This window comes from Nycticebus coucang, chromosome 15 (assembly GCF_027406575.1).
Source record: "Nycticebus coucang isolate mNycCou1 chromosome 15, mNycCou1.pri, whole genome shotgun sequence".
Taxonomy (NCBI): Eukaryota; Metazoa; Chordata; class Mammalia; order Primates; family Lorisidae; genus Nycticebus; species Nycticebus coucang.
This window is the reverse complement of record NC_069794.1, coordinates 17943134-17959250: the sequence shown is the minus strand read 5'-3', so window position 1 is coordinate 17959250 and position 16117 is coordinate 17943134. Positions and strand designations below refer to the sequence as shown.

Here is a 16117-nt window from a genome sequence, read left to right as displayed (position 1 = left end):
TTCCCCATCCACCTGCAATCCTGCCTCTATTCCCCATCCACCTGTAATCCTGCCTCTGTTCCCCATCCACATGCAATCCTGCCTCTGTTCCCCATCCACCTGCAATCCCGCCTCTGGTCCCACATCCACCTGCAACCCTGCCTCTGTTCCCCATCCACCTGCAATCCTGCCTCTGGTCCCACATCCACCTGCAACCCTGCCTCTGTTCCCCATCCACCTGCAACCCTGCCTCTGTTCCCCATCCACCTGCAGTCCTGCCTCTGTTCCCCATCCACCTGCAGTCCTGCCTCTGTTCCCCATCCACCTGCAGTCCTGCCTCTGTTCCCCATCCACCTGCAGTCCTGCCTCTATTCCCCATCCACCTGCAGTCCTGCCTCTGTTCCCCATCCACCTGCAGTCCTGCCTCTGTTCCCCATCCACCTGCAGTCCTGCCTCTGTTCCCCATCCACCTGCAATCCTGCCTCTGTTCCCCATCCACCTGCAATCCTGCCTCTGGCCCCCATCCACCTGCAATCCTGCCTCTGTGCCCCATCCACCTGCAGTCCCGCCTCTGTTCCCCATCCACCTGCAATCCTGCCTCTGGTCCCACATCCACCTGCAACCCTGCCTCTGTTCCCCATCCACCTGCAACCCTGCCTCTGTTCCCCATCCACCTGCAGTCCTGCCTCTGTTCCCCATCCACCTGCAGTCCTGCCTCTGTTCCCCATCCACCTGCAGTCCTGCCTCTGTTCCCCATCCACCTGCAGTCCTGCCTCTGTTCCCAATCCACCTGCAACCCTGCCTCTGTTCCGCATCCACCTGCAATCCTACCTCTGTTCCCCATCCACCTGCAATCCTGCCTCTGTTCCCCATCCACCTGTAATCCTGCCTCTGTTCCCCATCCACCTGCAATCCTGCCTCTGTTCCCCATCCACCTGCAATCCGGCCTCTGGCCCCATCCACCGGCAGTCCTGCCTCTGTTCCCAATCCACCTGCAACCCTGCCTCTGTTCCGCATCCACCTGCAATCCTGCCTCTGTTCCCCATGCACCTGCAATCCTGCCTCTGTTCCCCATCCACCTGCAATCCTGCCTCTGTTCCGCATCCACCTGCAATCCTGCCTCTGTTCCCCATCCACCTGCAATCCTGCCTCTGTTCTGCATCCACCTGCAATCCTGGCTCTGGCCCCCATCCACCTGTAATCCTGCCTCTGTTCCGCATCCACCTGCAATCCTGCCTCTGTTCCCCATCCACCTGCAGTCCTGCCTCTGTTCCGCATCCACCTGCAATCCTGCCTCTGTTCCGCATCCACCTGCAATCCTGCCTCTGTTCCGCATCCACCTGCAATCTGGCCTCTGTTCCCCATCCATCTGCAATCCTGTCTCTGTTCCCCATCCACCTGCAGTCCTGCCTCTGTTCCCCATCCACCTCCAATCCTGCCTCTGTTCCCCATCCACCTGCAGTCCTGCCTCTGTTCCCCATCCACCTGCAGTCCTGCCTCTGTTCCCCATCCACCTGCAGTCCTGCCTCTGTTCCCCATCCACCTCCAATCCTGCCTCTGTTCCCCATCCACCTGCAGTCCTGCCTCTGTTCCCCATCCACCTGCCGTCCTGCCTCTGTTCCCCATCCACCTGCAGTCCTGCCTCTGTTCCCAATCCACCTGCAGTCCTGCCTCTGTTCCCCATCCACCTGCAGTCCTGCCTCTGTTCCCCATCCACCTGCCGTCCTGCCTCTGTTCCCCATCCACCTGCCGTCCTGCCTCTGTTCCCCATCCACCTGCAGTCCTGCCTCTGTTCCCCATCCACCTGCAGTCCTGCCTCTGTTCCCCATCCACCTGCAGTCCTGCCTCTGTTCCCCATCCACCTGCAGTCCTGCCTCTGTTCCCCATCCACCTGCAGTCCTGCCTCTGTTCCCCATCCACCTGCAGTCCTGCCTCTGTTCCCCATCCACCTGCCGTCCTGCCTCTGTTCCCCATCCACCTGCCGTCCTGCCTCTGTTCCCCATCCACCTGCCGTCCTGCCTCTGTTCCCCATCCACCTGCCGTCCTGCCTCTGTTCCCCATCCACCTGCCGTCCTGCCTCTGTTCCCCATCCACCTGCAGTCCTGCCTCTGTTCCCCATCCACCTGCAGTCCTGCCTCTGTTCCCCATCCACCTGCAGTCCTGCCTCTGTTCCCCATCCACCTGCAGTCCTGCCTCTGTTCCCCATCCACCTGCAGTCCTGCCTCTGTTCCCCATCCACCTGCCGTCCTGCCTCTGTTCCCCATCCACCTGCCGTCCTGCCTCTGTTCCCCATCCACCTGCAGTCCTGCCTCTGTTCCCCATCCACCTGCCGTCCTGCCTCTGTTCCCCATCCACCTGCAGTCCTGCCTTTGTTCCCCATCCACCTGCAGTCCTGCCTCTGTTCCCCATCCACCTGCAATCCTGCCTCTGTTCCCCATCCCCCTCCAATCCTGCCTCTGGCCGCCATCCACCTGCAATCCTGCCTCTGTTCCCCATCCACCTGCAATCCTGCCTCTGTTCCCCATCCACCTGTAACCCTGCCTCTGTTCCCCATCCACCTGCAATCCTGCCTCTGGCCCACATCCACCTGCAATCTTACCTCACGCTACTGACCCCTTTGCTTACTGGTTTAGCGTCAGTTCCTTGAAGATTTACGTAGCTTCCTCTACCTTTGATGCTTTTCGTTTCAAAAAGTGAATTCACTATTTTCTTTTTTAAAATTTATTTCGTAATCAACAGATCAGAATTGTATATATTTACAGTGTACAACATAATGTTTTGAAATGTATGGGCATTGTGGAATGATAAAATCAAGTTAATTAACAATGCATCACGTCACCTACTTAATTTTTTTGTGGCAGGAATACTTAAATCAACTCTTAGCAATTTTTAAGTATGAAATGCTTTATTGTTAAGTATAGTTCAAGTCAAGTATTGTATTAAAAATTCTTCCAGGGGACTGATGGACTCTTTTCGTTACTGGAATATGGATGAGACATTTTTGTGGAATTTGTCCAACTATATTGTAATAGTATCGCCGTTAATAAAGAACATACTTTAAGATGACACATTTCTTTGTAAGCAATGTTAAAATCCAGACCAGGAATAATATAGTGTACATAATAAGAGTAAGTAAGTATAAAAGATCATGAAATGATAGTACAAAAAAATGTCCAATGAGCTAGAAACAAAATAATGTAGCTGGTAGTCTTGACACAGAGAAGAAAAGGTGGAGGGAAGGAGGCAGCCAGGCTCTTCAGGGAAGAGGCCAGGAGGCTGGATGGAAGATGGTGTTTGGAAAGGGCCAGCCAGCTTTTAATGTGGTAGAGAAGCAAAGGTGCTTGGAATTCACATAAATTTAGCAGGAAACTCCAACAGGATTTGCTGGTGGAGCAGATATGTTCTGAGAAGAGGTGTTATTTCATCAAGGGAATGGAATTTTCTTTTAAATTTAGAAATATGTGGTTTCATTTTCTGCATAAGCTACATGCATGGAATTCTGCATGGTCTAGAGTCGAAAATCTACCCTCTGGTTAAGAACTGGAGGGTTGGATTTATCTTTCCTTAAAGGACCCCTTGGAAACTGTTGAATAGACTCATCAAATTGAAAGTTCTGGATTTCTAGACTGAGACTGGACCAGTACTTGCAGAACCAGAAATAGATGAGTTTCACAAGCAAGGCCCAGAAGCTCTAACTGAGGGCCAAACATCCTGAAAATTGTAAAGCTTGTAAGTTAAAATGACTTCTTACTCCAGGACAAGATGGGCAACTACTCCTTTGAAAATCATTTCCTTTACTGAAGCAGTTAGCCTTAGAAGTCATTCCCACAGCTTCTTTCAGAAAATTAACAATACTGAGAAGCATACTTACTGCCCAGCTGTCTCCCTGCCCCACAGGGACTGTACTAAGTGATTTATGTGGTTTATATTATGTAATATTTATAATGCTTGTGATGACATATTAATAGATATTTCTCCCTATTTTGCAAATAAACCCAAGACTTAGAAAATTCAAGTAACTTACCAAGGTCTCCTGGTACAAAGGGCAGAAGGGTCTGATTCCAAAGCCCATGGTACCGATGGCTACTCTGTAATGATGGTGGAGCCTCCCAAGTGAGTCTCACACAAGGGAAGAGTTCAGCAAATATTTTCTGAATAGATGAAGTATTCTGGGAAAGTTCACTACCTTTGGTTAAAAACTGCATGAAAAGGTAAGGGAAAAGAGGTGACAAAGGCAAGGGGATTTAAGCTGTCTGTCTTCCTGTCTGATTCCCATTGTCACCCAAAGGTCAATTCTTTAAGCAAAGAATCACCTAATTACACCTAGCACTTCCCAGCATGAGAAACTCCAATGAAATATTTCTCTTATCCAGCCTAATCATTCCTTGCTTCCATCCCTTCCTGGAGTTGTCCTAGTACAAGTTGTAACGCTCTTTTTTCTCCCCTCTGTATCTGAAGACCAAAGGTGAACGCTCCCCTGTTTCAGATGTGAAACTCCTTTTCCCGATTATGAAATTCTTTTTCCCAAATGCTCTTATTATATGTACAAGAAGCAATAGCTAATCTCTTTCTGCCTAATAAATGAAATCATGAATTTGTGGGATTTACAGACTAATGAAAAGATTTATTCTCACCGTGTATGTTCATGCTTCAGTCTTGTCTCAGATCTACTTTCATAGATAAGCCATTGGGGGTGAAGCACATTGAAATTCCTTTCAAAAAACAAAGGGTGTCCCAAAAGTCACCATTCAGGCATACATACATACATAGGGAAAATGGGAAATTGTAGCTAAATGAACCTTAAGTATTTTTTAAATATTCATTACCAAATTTTATAAAATATCTCTGTGTGTTAATATACAAATATAAAAATGTTAAAAATATAAAATATAATATAAGTTAATTTTTCCTATTTATGGTGACCTTTGGGAGTATACTGAGTTATATAACCAAGTTATATTTTGGCAATAACATTATGACACTCATTTCAAACTCTGGATTTGTATACCCTTTGTACTATAAATATTACCTATACACACGCATACACACACACACATACATTTTTAAAGACTGGGGACCATAGCATATTAAAATTTGTCTTGGTTCCTTTTTGAGCAAAGAATCACCTAATAGCAGTGACAACTATGGCTACCAGTTGTGGAACAACTATATATCCATTCAACAAGTACTGTACTGTGTACCAGGCATGAGAAATATGGTGGAGGAAGAGGCCAGAGGTCTTGGTCTTTGACATTCTCTTCCTTCCTTCCTTCCTTCCTTCTCTTCCTTTTTTCTTTCCTTCCCTCCCTCCTTCCTCCTCTTTCTCTGTCTTTCTTTTATTTCCATCTTTCTTTCTTTTTAATCCTCACCACAATCTTGTAAAGCATTCCTTTTATTATTATATCAGTAATGCATGTTAAGTGCAGAGATGAAGTAGCCAACCTGAGGTCATACAACAAAGTGATGGAGCTGGGATTGGAGCACAGATCTTTCTGATCCAAAGAAAAAGATTTCCCAGCATGCCACACTGTCTCCGCAGTATCTTCCCACCGGGGTGAGATGTATTTCAGCACTGGAGCAACCAGCCATGAACAGGAGGAGTGCCACCTGCCACCGACTGCAGGATACCTGTTGATAAAAACATAAGTTGTTAGTTCTTCAAGCCCCAACAAGTATGTTACATTCACCAACTTCACAGCTGTCATCAAAGACAAGAAAGCAGTTCAGAACTTTGCAGGTTTAATTCCCCAAAGAAAGAGAGAAAGAAAAAATAAATAAATAAAAAAGCTTGCCTTTGAATTTCACAAGTGTTGATAATCTCCTTCCTATCCTATCAGGGAAGATGAAACTGATCTTACTGGATCTCATTTAACTATATTAGGAATAATTTCAAACCTAATGTAGGAAAAGATTGGTTTTTCAGATATAATCTAAATTAAGAAGGAAGACTTATTAAATTCCAATTGAAACCATCCATTCAATTAATACTACAAGCGAGGGTAGAACCCATCACTGAGAAGGACGGCCTTCAGTACTTAATTTTCTCTAGACAATTCTTCCTAAATCTACAGCTCACATGAAGATTAAAAAAAAACTTCAGAGAACAGAAAAGAGAATGTGACCATGTGTCTCTCGCTATTGGATCTTAGTTTCCTTGTCTGAAAAATGTCTCCTGCCAGCTCTAACAGTTTACAATTTTATGAACATTCTCTCTTCGCTAATTTTACAGGTTTCTTTTTCCAGCATCCAAATCTGTTTCTTTTATCTGTATCTTTTTCCTTCAAAACACTCAGAGATAAATAATATCATAGGAATTCATATGGAGAAAATATCTTCTCTCAGACATGGCATTATTCCGAATTTAGTTCAAATAAGTATATTTTTATTCCAGGAGTATGTATCTTTTTTTTCTTTGAGTCCCTATACTGTATGTGCCCTTCTTCAGACAAAAGCATATTCTACCTTGTATTAACATTATGTTTATTTTTAATTACCTTCTTCTGCCCAGGATCATAAATTAGGTGAGAACAAGAGTGACATCTTGTCCTCGGTGCTATGGAGACTCTTCATAACAAGTCATTGTACACACTAAAAAAAGAAACTTCACATTTTGCTGGGTTGAATTCAAAACAATGCCAGAGACTCTTTAACAGAATGGAATAGGAAATGCCTTAAAATGTTCTTGGAGTTAGTCTAGTATTCTTTAGACTGGCATTGCAGTCTCCAGGTCAGATGTATACAGCAGGCAGACCTTTGATCTTGTTGTGAGTTGTGTGATTTGGAGCAAATTATATACTTGTCTAAGCTCAATTAACTCACTTTAAAAAATAAGGACTCTGTAGTATCTGCTCATAGGATTGTTTGAGGGGACAATGAAATAATTCATGTAAAATGCTTAGCATAGAGTACATCACATCAAAAGCACTCATAAAAGTTAAGCAGCTTAATTGCTATTATTAAAAACATCTGGGATACCTAAATTCTAAAGCATGTTGATTCTATGCTCCTGCCTCCCCAGTGACAGTAGGTGGGCTTATTTGTAACATCTGAGATCAGAAGAGCAGATTTGCTATCCACACCCCTGCATTGAAACCCACCCATGTATGGTGTTATTTTGGATGGCAGGAAATTACCTAGAGAGAAAGATGGAACTGAATTAAATTTGTATCAAACGAGGCTTTTAGAAGAGAGGAGGCTCCAGGGAAGAGGGGAGTGACGGGAAACTGGGCTGTGCCTGGTGGCCAAACAAACACCACCACAGCAAAGAGTGTGGTATGAGAGGAATCTCAGTGGCCTCTGCCCAACATTACATCATTCTTATATTGAGGGGAAAAATTGGTCTGTTCCGTGAGCTGGCGACTTAGTCCCTTCTGCCTGATCTCTGGGGGTAAAAAGCAAATGTTAAATGCACAAGGGGATGGATACCCCAATCACCCTCATCTGATTAATCCATCTTGTATGCCTGTATCAAAACGTCACATGTACCCTATAAAGACATACAACTATATGTACCTGTAATAATTAAAAGTACAAAAGTATGAAAGAAAATTTAAATAAAATGAAAAAAAAATGGCCATACTATGTTTAAAGCTTTAAGTGCTATTTCTACTCTTCCTTCATTTTGCTTTTATAGAAAAAGAACATATTTCGAATTGTATCTAGATTCAGAATATTTGCTGTTTTATTTAAATTAGTGTTCAACCCGTGACCCATCATTTATTTCTTACAACATTCCACTAAAAAAAAAAAAAAGACACCAGTAGCCCTGAAGTATTATTTATTCTTTTATTTCTTCACTACTTTACATGAAATCACGGTCTATTCTATTCCCGTTTATAACCTTACTGATAACAGGGCCAGTTTGTCAGGTCCTAGCTTCCATCGCGGGGTGGGGGCGGGGGAATATGACACTTTCTTAGAAAGTAAAATGAAAGTTTGAGAAAAATGCTTATGATGCATTTATAGGCAGTGCATTCAAAGCAAACTAGTTTTTACTTTCCTTCTATATAAAAAGGGATAGTTTTTTTCTCCTTTTGATGATAAAGAAAAACTCCTGATTATCTCCAATCTTTGGAGATTTAGCTTAAGATTTTCTTTCACTGTAACTTCGGGGCAAAAGATGCGACGATTACATTTAATGTAGCCTACTCAAGGATAAATGATTAAAACTCAATTCCGTTTTAGCTCTCAGTGTGTTCTTAGGAACACAGGAAGACACCATCCTGGCCTCCTGAGAAAAAGTCTCCTTCCAAATTCTTCCTGCCTTTAAGAAGAGAACTTCCATAGAACCACGGGAAGTGCATTATTGTGTTAGAGGAATTCTGTGGCTGTTGCCTGGTCTCACAAATATACCTCCTTATTCCCCAGCCCCTAGCACTTCCCTTCTACCCAGGGATACGTGATCTGGTTTGATCCTAATACAGTCATTGCCTCAGCCAGCCTATATTTAAACATGTAAAGGGGCCATATCCCTGGGAGCAACGTGCTAGTTTGTAGTGTTTACCAATTTCTGGGGTGTACATACCCCCATTGTGGCTGATTTTAAGCTATCAACATGACATAATATTTCCTCCTTACAGATTCAATTGACCTGAATAATCTTAAAAGGATAAATAATAATAAAATAATTAGGGAGGAATGAGTTGTTAGTATATATTACCTTTGTTTCTAATCTAACTTACATAGTTGCAAGATTGTTTAACTTAATTTTTAATAATCATTGTGTTTAACAACTGGCTTGCAAAAAATTCAACAAGTGTTCTCATGAGCCAAAAAGAGCCAGTTCTAACACACCACTGATATTGCAGGAGGATTTCTGTGATGCCCCAGTCTGGGGAGTTTCTGCTTATGGGTGTTCCCACTGCACTTACCACATTGTACAATAATCGCCCTCTTTCTTGTTTGTACCCTCATGAGCGAGGGGACATGTCCAGTTGGACATGTCACTTTCATTTGGCCACAGTGACTCTCGACAAATATCTATTGAATCAGTCGCATAAATGGTACAGGCTGATATAATTTACGTTTACTTGCATTCTGCAGGGTGATCTTAAAGAACAGCTTTAAACCTTATAATCAAAGAGCATATGAAATAATAATCATTTAGTCAGGCTGAGAGGGTTAGGGTTTGTTTTCTCTCTACACTCAGAATTATGCTCAGTTCCGTTCCGTGTAACTGCGCCCTGCTCACCATTTGGGAGGAAATATCAAGATGTTCTGCTGTTTAAGAAATGCAGATCTTTTGGGGGGTGGAGGGAGGGATCTTCTCAAGCCAATGAAAAGAAGTTGCTTTTATTGAAGAAAGGATTTTAAAAAGAATCTGATATTCTGGAGCCATGCTGTGTAAGCATCAGTAGTAAATTTTTAAAACCTTGAAACTGACACAGTAGCTGGGTTTTGAAAATTGAGGCCAGTGAAAAGCGGCCAAAATTAAAAATGATGGCTTGACTCGATTCAGTATAACCCCAGATTCTCAAAGCAGAATCTTGAACCCATTCAGGGACGTAGTGTTTGCCAGAGAACTAGGCCAGGAGACCATTGTGATCAATCTTCAAGGGAAGAAAAGCATAAATCAGACAGGAAAGAAAAAGACGGAGAAAGAAGAGGAAAGGGAAAAGAAGAGAAGGGAAGAGATTTGTGTGCAAGGATAAAGAGCTGTTTTCTTAAATGGCAACCCATGAAGAAAATTGCCACACTAATTTTAAAAACCCTGATATTTAAAATAAAAATGTATAGTGATTATAAGGAAAGTCATTAAATATTTTAAGTTTATATTCAAGAAAAAACACTTTTTAAAATATTAGGAGAATGCTATTAGGAACCCCCAAAATGTGTTAAATGAAGTTCTAGGGCATTATCTCGTATGTATAATAGCATTAAAGCAGCTCTTGCTACTACTTTTAATGACATGTTTTTTTAAATTATTTTAACTTATTCATATTTACTTACAAATGATCTGTGAATGTCCCCTGCACACAATATGTATCACCACTTCAATTTGAGAAAGGGCCCTAGGTGTGTGCTGAACCGAGCTGGGCAACGCCTGCTTCAAAGGTCAGGTGCTGCTGTTTAGCATGTTGACAGATTGGGGGTAGCAAGAAGGGTGGCCGTGTAAAAAGCCCAAGTTGTCTGCCACTTTGCTATGAGCAACAGCCAGAGTCTGAGCTCTGCGTCCCGTGATCTGCAGACCCTAGGCCTTTGATGGCTCACCCACCAGCCAATCTGACTATTCTGTGTGCAAGGTCTCCCCTCCCTACCAGCTCAAGAAGCTCAGTGTGTAGCTATTATCAAACGGACAAGATACAGGACTTTTTGTATTCAAGTTACTAGTTTTAACAAAGTTGTTGATTTGGCTTTGCTTTAATGTGGCACAGAAAGGGGGTACCTGTGATGCACGATTCATTGTATTTTCTTAAGTCTGAGAAAGACGTGTTCAACCACAATCTTGAAGAGATAATTGATTGTTTGAGATAAACCATATAAAACACATAGCACTCTGAGGCGTCCAGCCTGTCACGTTCAAGTGTTCTCTTTCCTTTGCTATCATTTCTTTCTTGCTGCAGAAATCCACATGCTAATTGCCTTCAATAAATGTTTGCAAAAGAAGGAGATGATAACTAAAACAATTCTCATTTATTCATAATCTTTAATTTCTGATTTTTTTTAGGAATACATACTATATGCTGGAATTCTTACAGATTCTGAGATACAGTAATGAACAAAATGTATGAAGTCCATCATACGGCTTAAATTATTCATGCATAACTCTGCATCATACATAGATTTTACTTACTACCAGTTATTTTCCTGTTTAATTACAGATTACTCAGTTAAAATAATGCATCTTTATATCTCTTTTTTTCATTATTTTTTCTGTTCACCATATCGTTCACCACATCTTGGAGAATTGGGGAGAATGTATTACCACAAGGTCACACAGGTATAAGGAGAAAGACTGATGTTAGTATTCCAAACTTAGACTCTTGTTTGTGACCTATTCCTATGGCCTGAATATATATATTGCCACAAAATCCATATGTTGAAATCCTAACACCCAAGGTGATGGTATTTGGAGGTAGAGCCTTTGGGTATTCAGGTCATGAGGGTGGAGCCCTCACAAATGGGGTTAGTGCCCTTATAGAAGAAGCTTGAAGGGGCTTGTTAGCTCTTTTTTTCTACCACTGCTCAAGGACGCAGCAAGCAGGCACCATCTATAAAGGAGAAAGCCCTCACCAGAAACTGAATTTGTTTTTATTTCGGTTTCCCAGACTCTAGGACTGGGAATAAAAAATAAATTTCCGTTGTTTATAAACTACACAGTCTAAGGTATTTTGTTACAGTAGCCAGAATGGACTAAGATGCCTGTCCATTCAGAGACAGCTGAACCAGATGGACAGGCATCATAGTCCATTCTGACACAGCTGTCTGTCATGAAAACAATGGTCTCACCCCGACGAGTAAATGTAAGAGCCAGTGAAGATGTGATACCTTCTGCTTTCCTGGGTATAAACAGAATAGATTTGAATTTTCCCAAGATATCATCTAACAAACAGTCCATCCATTAATAATGCACTTTAAGTGAGAATCTAAGTAAATAAAACATTACTCTCAAAACCTCAAATCTGACAGAAATATAGGTAGCATTAAATATAAAAAAATTAGAGTTCCATTTGAAAATTTCAAAATGGTATATAAGTACAGCAGCATCTTTCCCACCGTGATAAGAACCTACTGAATAGAAAGTGAGAAGACATAATTTTTTTTTTAAAATACAGGAGCTGAGACTGGGTTTACCTCTAGCCAATGCTTCTCAGGCTGCCACCAATGACTCCTTCAAATGAATAGTGGAGTTACAAAAGACGATGCAGGACATGAAGAAGGCAGAGGGACGTGGGGAAGAAGTTACCTGTGTCTCCAAAACAGTGCACACCTTGTTAGTTTATTTTAAGGGAAATATGCTAAGATGCCCCCATGTTTTTAAAGGAAAAATACCTGTATTTAGAAAGCTAAGATGCGTCCCTTCAAACTTTTATTTATCATCATGTTTCCTTCCCCTCCTCATCTCTCCAGAACTACAAAACGTCTCTTCTTTCAGCACTTCCTATCTTAATGTCAGCTTCTTTAGTCTCAGAATGCCAACATACTTCTGAGACATTATCTTAGTAATCCTCTTAAGGGAGAGGATTCACGGGCCAGATATCTTCCTGAAATCCACAGATTTTGTGAGTCTGCTAGGTGGGAAGGATAATTCCTTTGTACATCTGTAGTGTCTGTCTACATTGGAACTCCTGAATACTTTCCCAAATTATCTAATTATCACTTTCAGCATCCCTTGGGGAGAAGCAGGCAGGGGGTAATACTGACTCCATTTCTTAAAGAGATAGAGGTAAGGATTTGCACCACAATGAGGTGATGTAGTCTCCAGCTATATCCTCCAGACACTTCTGTTGTAAAAAGAAGATCTTTAGTGTCTTAAAATTGTATTTTTCTCTAGAATTAAAAGCAGAGGAGGGTAGACCAGCTTTACAAATGCATCTAAGTAAATGCAGTTCTGTCCGAGTCCTTTCTCTTCACCGCAGGTTACAATTACCTTCCATATACCCCAGAGTGTGTTCCCTGAAACATCAGGCTCCTCAGATCCCCACGGGGAAACTATAACCAAATGACGTTTGGGAAACACTACAATGACATCCTCCCTTTCAATGAACCAGAACACATGTAAGCAGGATGAACTTCTCATGAAGATTCCTAATCTGACTTTGACACATGGAATTCATTGCTTACATAACAGCTGTTAGCCCTGGAAATAATATTTTGTGGGAAACATTTAAGAAATATCAGCCCTGGGCGGCATCTGTGGCTCAGTGGGTAGGGTGCCGGCTCCATCTACTGAGGGTGGCAGGTTCAAACCTGGCCCCAACCAAACTGCAATAAAAAAATAGTGGGCATTGTGGCAGCCGCCTGTAGTCCCAGCTACTTGGGAGGCTGAGGCAAGACTATCACCTAAGCCCAAGAGGTGGAGGTTGCTGTGAGCTGTGTGACACCAAGGCACTCTACCAAGGGTGATAAAGTGAGACTCTGTCCCTACAAAAAAAGAAAGAAAGAAAGAAATATCAGTCCTAACATTTTTTCTTTCAGTTTTTCTTATTCAGAAAGCAAATCTTCTAGAAAATACAGCTTGTGGCATGATATAATTAACTAACTGTAATCGATCACTTACTTTTCTGCCTTATGTATTGCATTTTATCATCACAGTGTATCTGTGTGTGGCCAATAATTCCCATTTGACAGAGAAGGAGATTGAGGTTCTGAGTGGACCCCTCAAATGTTGGCATGCCACTAAGCTATCCTCAGCCTCGCCCACCTGCCCCCCTCTATGGATTTTCCCTTAGTGGACACAACTGGTTTCAGGGTTTTAAGTACCTTCCTTAGGCTAATACTCCAAATCTCCCTCTCCAGCCCTCACTACTTACCGTATCTACTGACTCAGGCCTGGGCCCCAAAGCCTGCATCTAACTCTGCTGCTGCTATAGCAAACTCAGAGAATTGAGACTGTCCGAATTTTCTGCATAAGAAATTCTTAGGTTGCCCACTCTATGAGCCCTATGTTTTTTTTGTTTGTTTGTTTGTTTTGTTTTTGTTTTTGCAGTTTTTGTCTGGGGCTGGGTTTGAACCCGCCACCTCCAGCATATGGGGCCAGTGCCCTACTCCTTTGAGCCACAGGCGCCACCCAGCCCTATGTTTTAAAACACGCTTTTGTCAACTAATGGATGGTGTGTTGTCTTAGTCTGTTCAGGCAGCTATAACAAAATGCCATAAGCTAGGTGGCTTATATATAACAGAAATGTATTTCTCATACTTCTTAGGTCTAAGAAATCTAAGATCAGGGCTCCAGCAGAGTTGATGTCTGGTAAGGGCCCGCATCATGCCGCAGCCATGGCACCTTCTCCCTGTGTCCTCCCATGGGGGGCAAGGAAAGGGAGCCCTCTCGGTCCTATTTTTGTTAAGAACACTAATGCAATTTATGAAGTCAGAGCCTACTCACCTCCCAAAGGGCCTACATCCTAATTCTACCACATTAGTGATTAAGTTCCAATTTATGAATTCAAGAAAGACACACATATTCCACAGCACATGTGTTAAAAGTGAAATTATTAATTTTACCTTTGTAAGTCATCTAAGTGGCATCATGGATATATGCTGTAAGACATACTCTTGGCAGGAGGATGCTACAGAGGTTTTCAATTATTTCTGAGCAAAATCCAGGCAAGTTCATGCTCCAATACTCATCTGCAATAGTTCTTACTAAGTTTTGTAAAATGCTGAAAAATAGCTCTAGATGCCTCGGCTTAGAATGGCCACACCCAAGGGTTTCTTTATGACAATTCTGTTTTTCTAGAGGCATGATAGAATCTCTATTCAGAGATCTTCAAGATATGAGGCTACTGGTGACAGATGTTGTTTCCAAAATTATTAAAAGTCAGTGTTTTCTTTGGTTTGGATCATAGACCCAGCAATTTCTGCTCTAAAACTATCTTCAAAATCCAAACCTCACCTAAATAACAGAAAGCTACTAGGCTATGTTAACCACCCTGTGTTCCACAATAATTAATATCCCGCCCTAAAAAAAACAACAAAAAAAAAATCATACAAGTTTTAAGTTTTTCTGTTATGATGAACTATCGTCTCAGAACACTAATATTTTTTCTAGGACATTCACATTCCTTTGATTTAACTTAACCCAGTAAACCAGATTTTTCCCTGAAGGATGAATAAGGAAGGTCTGTTAACTCTTTCAGGGCCAGGCTTCCTGAAACCGCAGCAAGGCCATTGGTATTGTTTCACGTCAGGCTTTATATTTTTTAAAAGTCAGCCCTCACTTTAGAAGCAATCCCAAAGAGCACACTCAACAGATCCCTGGAGCTATAGAAATGTTAATGTCCTCCATCATCAACGACCTTGCCAAGAGGAAGTGATTTAGGTGCTGGAGGGAAAAGGGCCCCCTATCTTTATCCCCCCGGTTTACACCATCAACTTGAAATTGTGTGAGAGAAGAATAATCAATAGTGCGTTCAGACCGATCCCAGGAATGCCAAGACAAAGCACCGCTGCTCTGCAAAGTACTGAGCTGAAGGAGAACGTTTGAATATAACAAAAGAGAAATTAGCTGTAGTGGAGAAACAAAATGAATTGTGTTTCAGGACAGAATTTGTCAAGGTAAATGGCACTCAGGAGCTCTCTGTGTAGTCACTGGAATCACAGAATATGCTTGATAAAAAATGCTTATTTTAGAGTTAAACAACCCAGAATTGAATAACAAAACGAGACTGAATGAATTGTAAATATACACATGCAAGTTAAGAATTAGCTCACAAAAATACTCCTGTAAAGTTTACCCAAAAAAATGTATCTAGGAGAAGAATCATTGCCTGTGTCAAACTGGCAGAAATATAAACTTCATCAAAATTTACTGAAAATGTTACTATATTTCCTATAGTTCTAGAAAAGGTATCGTCTTTGATAGCCAATATTGAATATAAAGCTTCTAAAAACAGCTGAGAAAGTGTCCTTAACCACCCTGAGTGAATCACTATGGAAGAGACCTGGCAGCTCAGTCCCTAAGATCATTACAATAAAATGTTTGATTTCCCACAGCACCCCTAACTGTGACATGCACAGCTGTCAACAACGAAATTAGAGGAAACTGTCATTCTATACATTTCACCCGTACTTACTTGTTCTATTTCTGCACCTTTGCTCTAAAGAGTGTTTTCAAAGAATTCTTCCAGTAGAGATTTGCACTATTCAAATGGGAGTCATGCAAAATATTTGGCTTCATATGCTGTACACGAAATACATTTGTCATGATACCTAGAATCTCAAATGGATGTTTACTGAATACCAAATTCACATACATGAACATGTCTGGGATACAATTCGTTTAATCCTGGAATCATCCTACCAAGTAAATATTGCAAGCCTGTTTTTAATATAGTGATTCCTCATTATTTGTTGTCGTTGTCATCCCACATCATTGCAAACTGAATTAGCAAATACTGATGCATTGCTCCTATGGGAAATACAGGGCGAGGCTCCTGCAAGGCACTGGTCACAACATTTTTGTCATCTGATCAATACA

The 16117-nt window shown here is 41.9% G+C and overlaps 1 protein-coding gene across 1 annotated transcript in view; it reads left to right on the top strand.

The window, feature by feature from the left end:
- The window catches only part of GPC6 (glypican 6), a 1175593-nt gene that overhangs the window by 1063615 nt on the left and 95861 nt on the right, over nucleotides 1–16117 (top strand). The gene's annotated exons all lie outside the window — the stretch shown is intronic.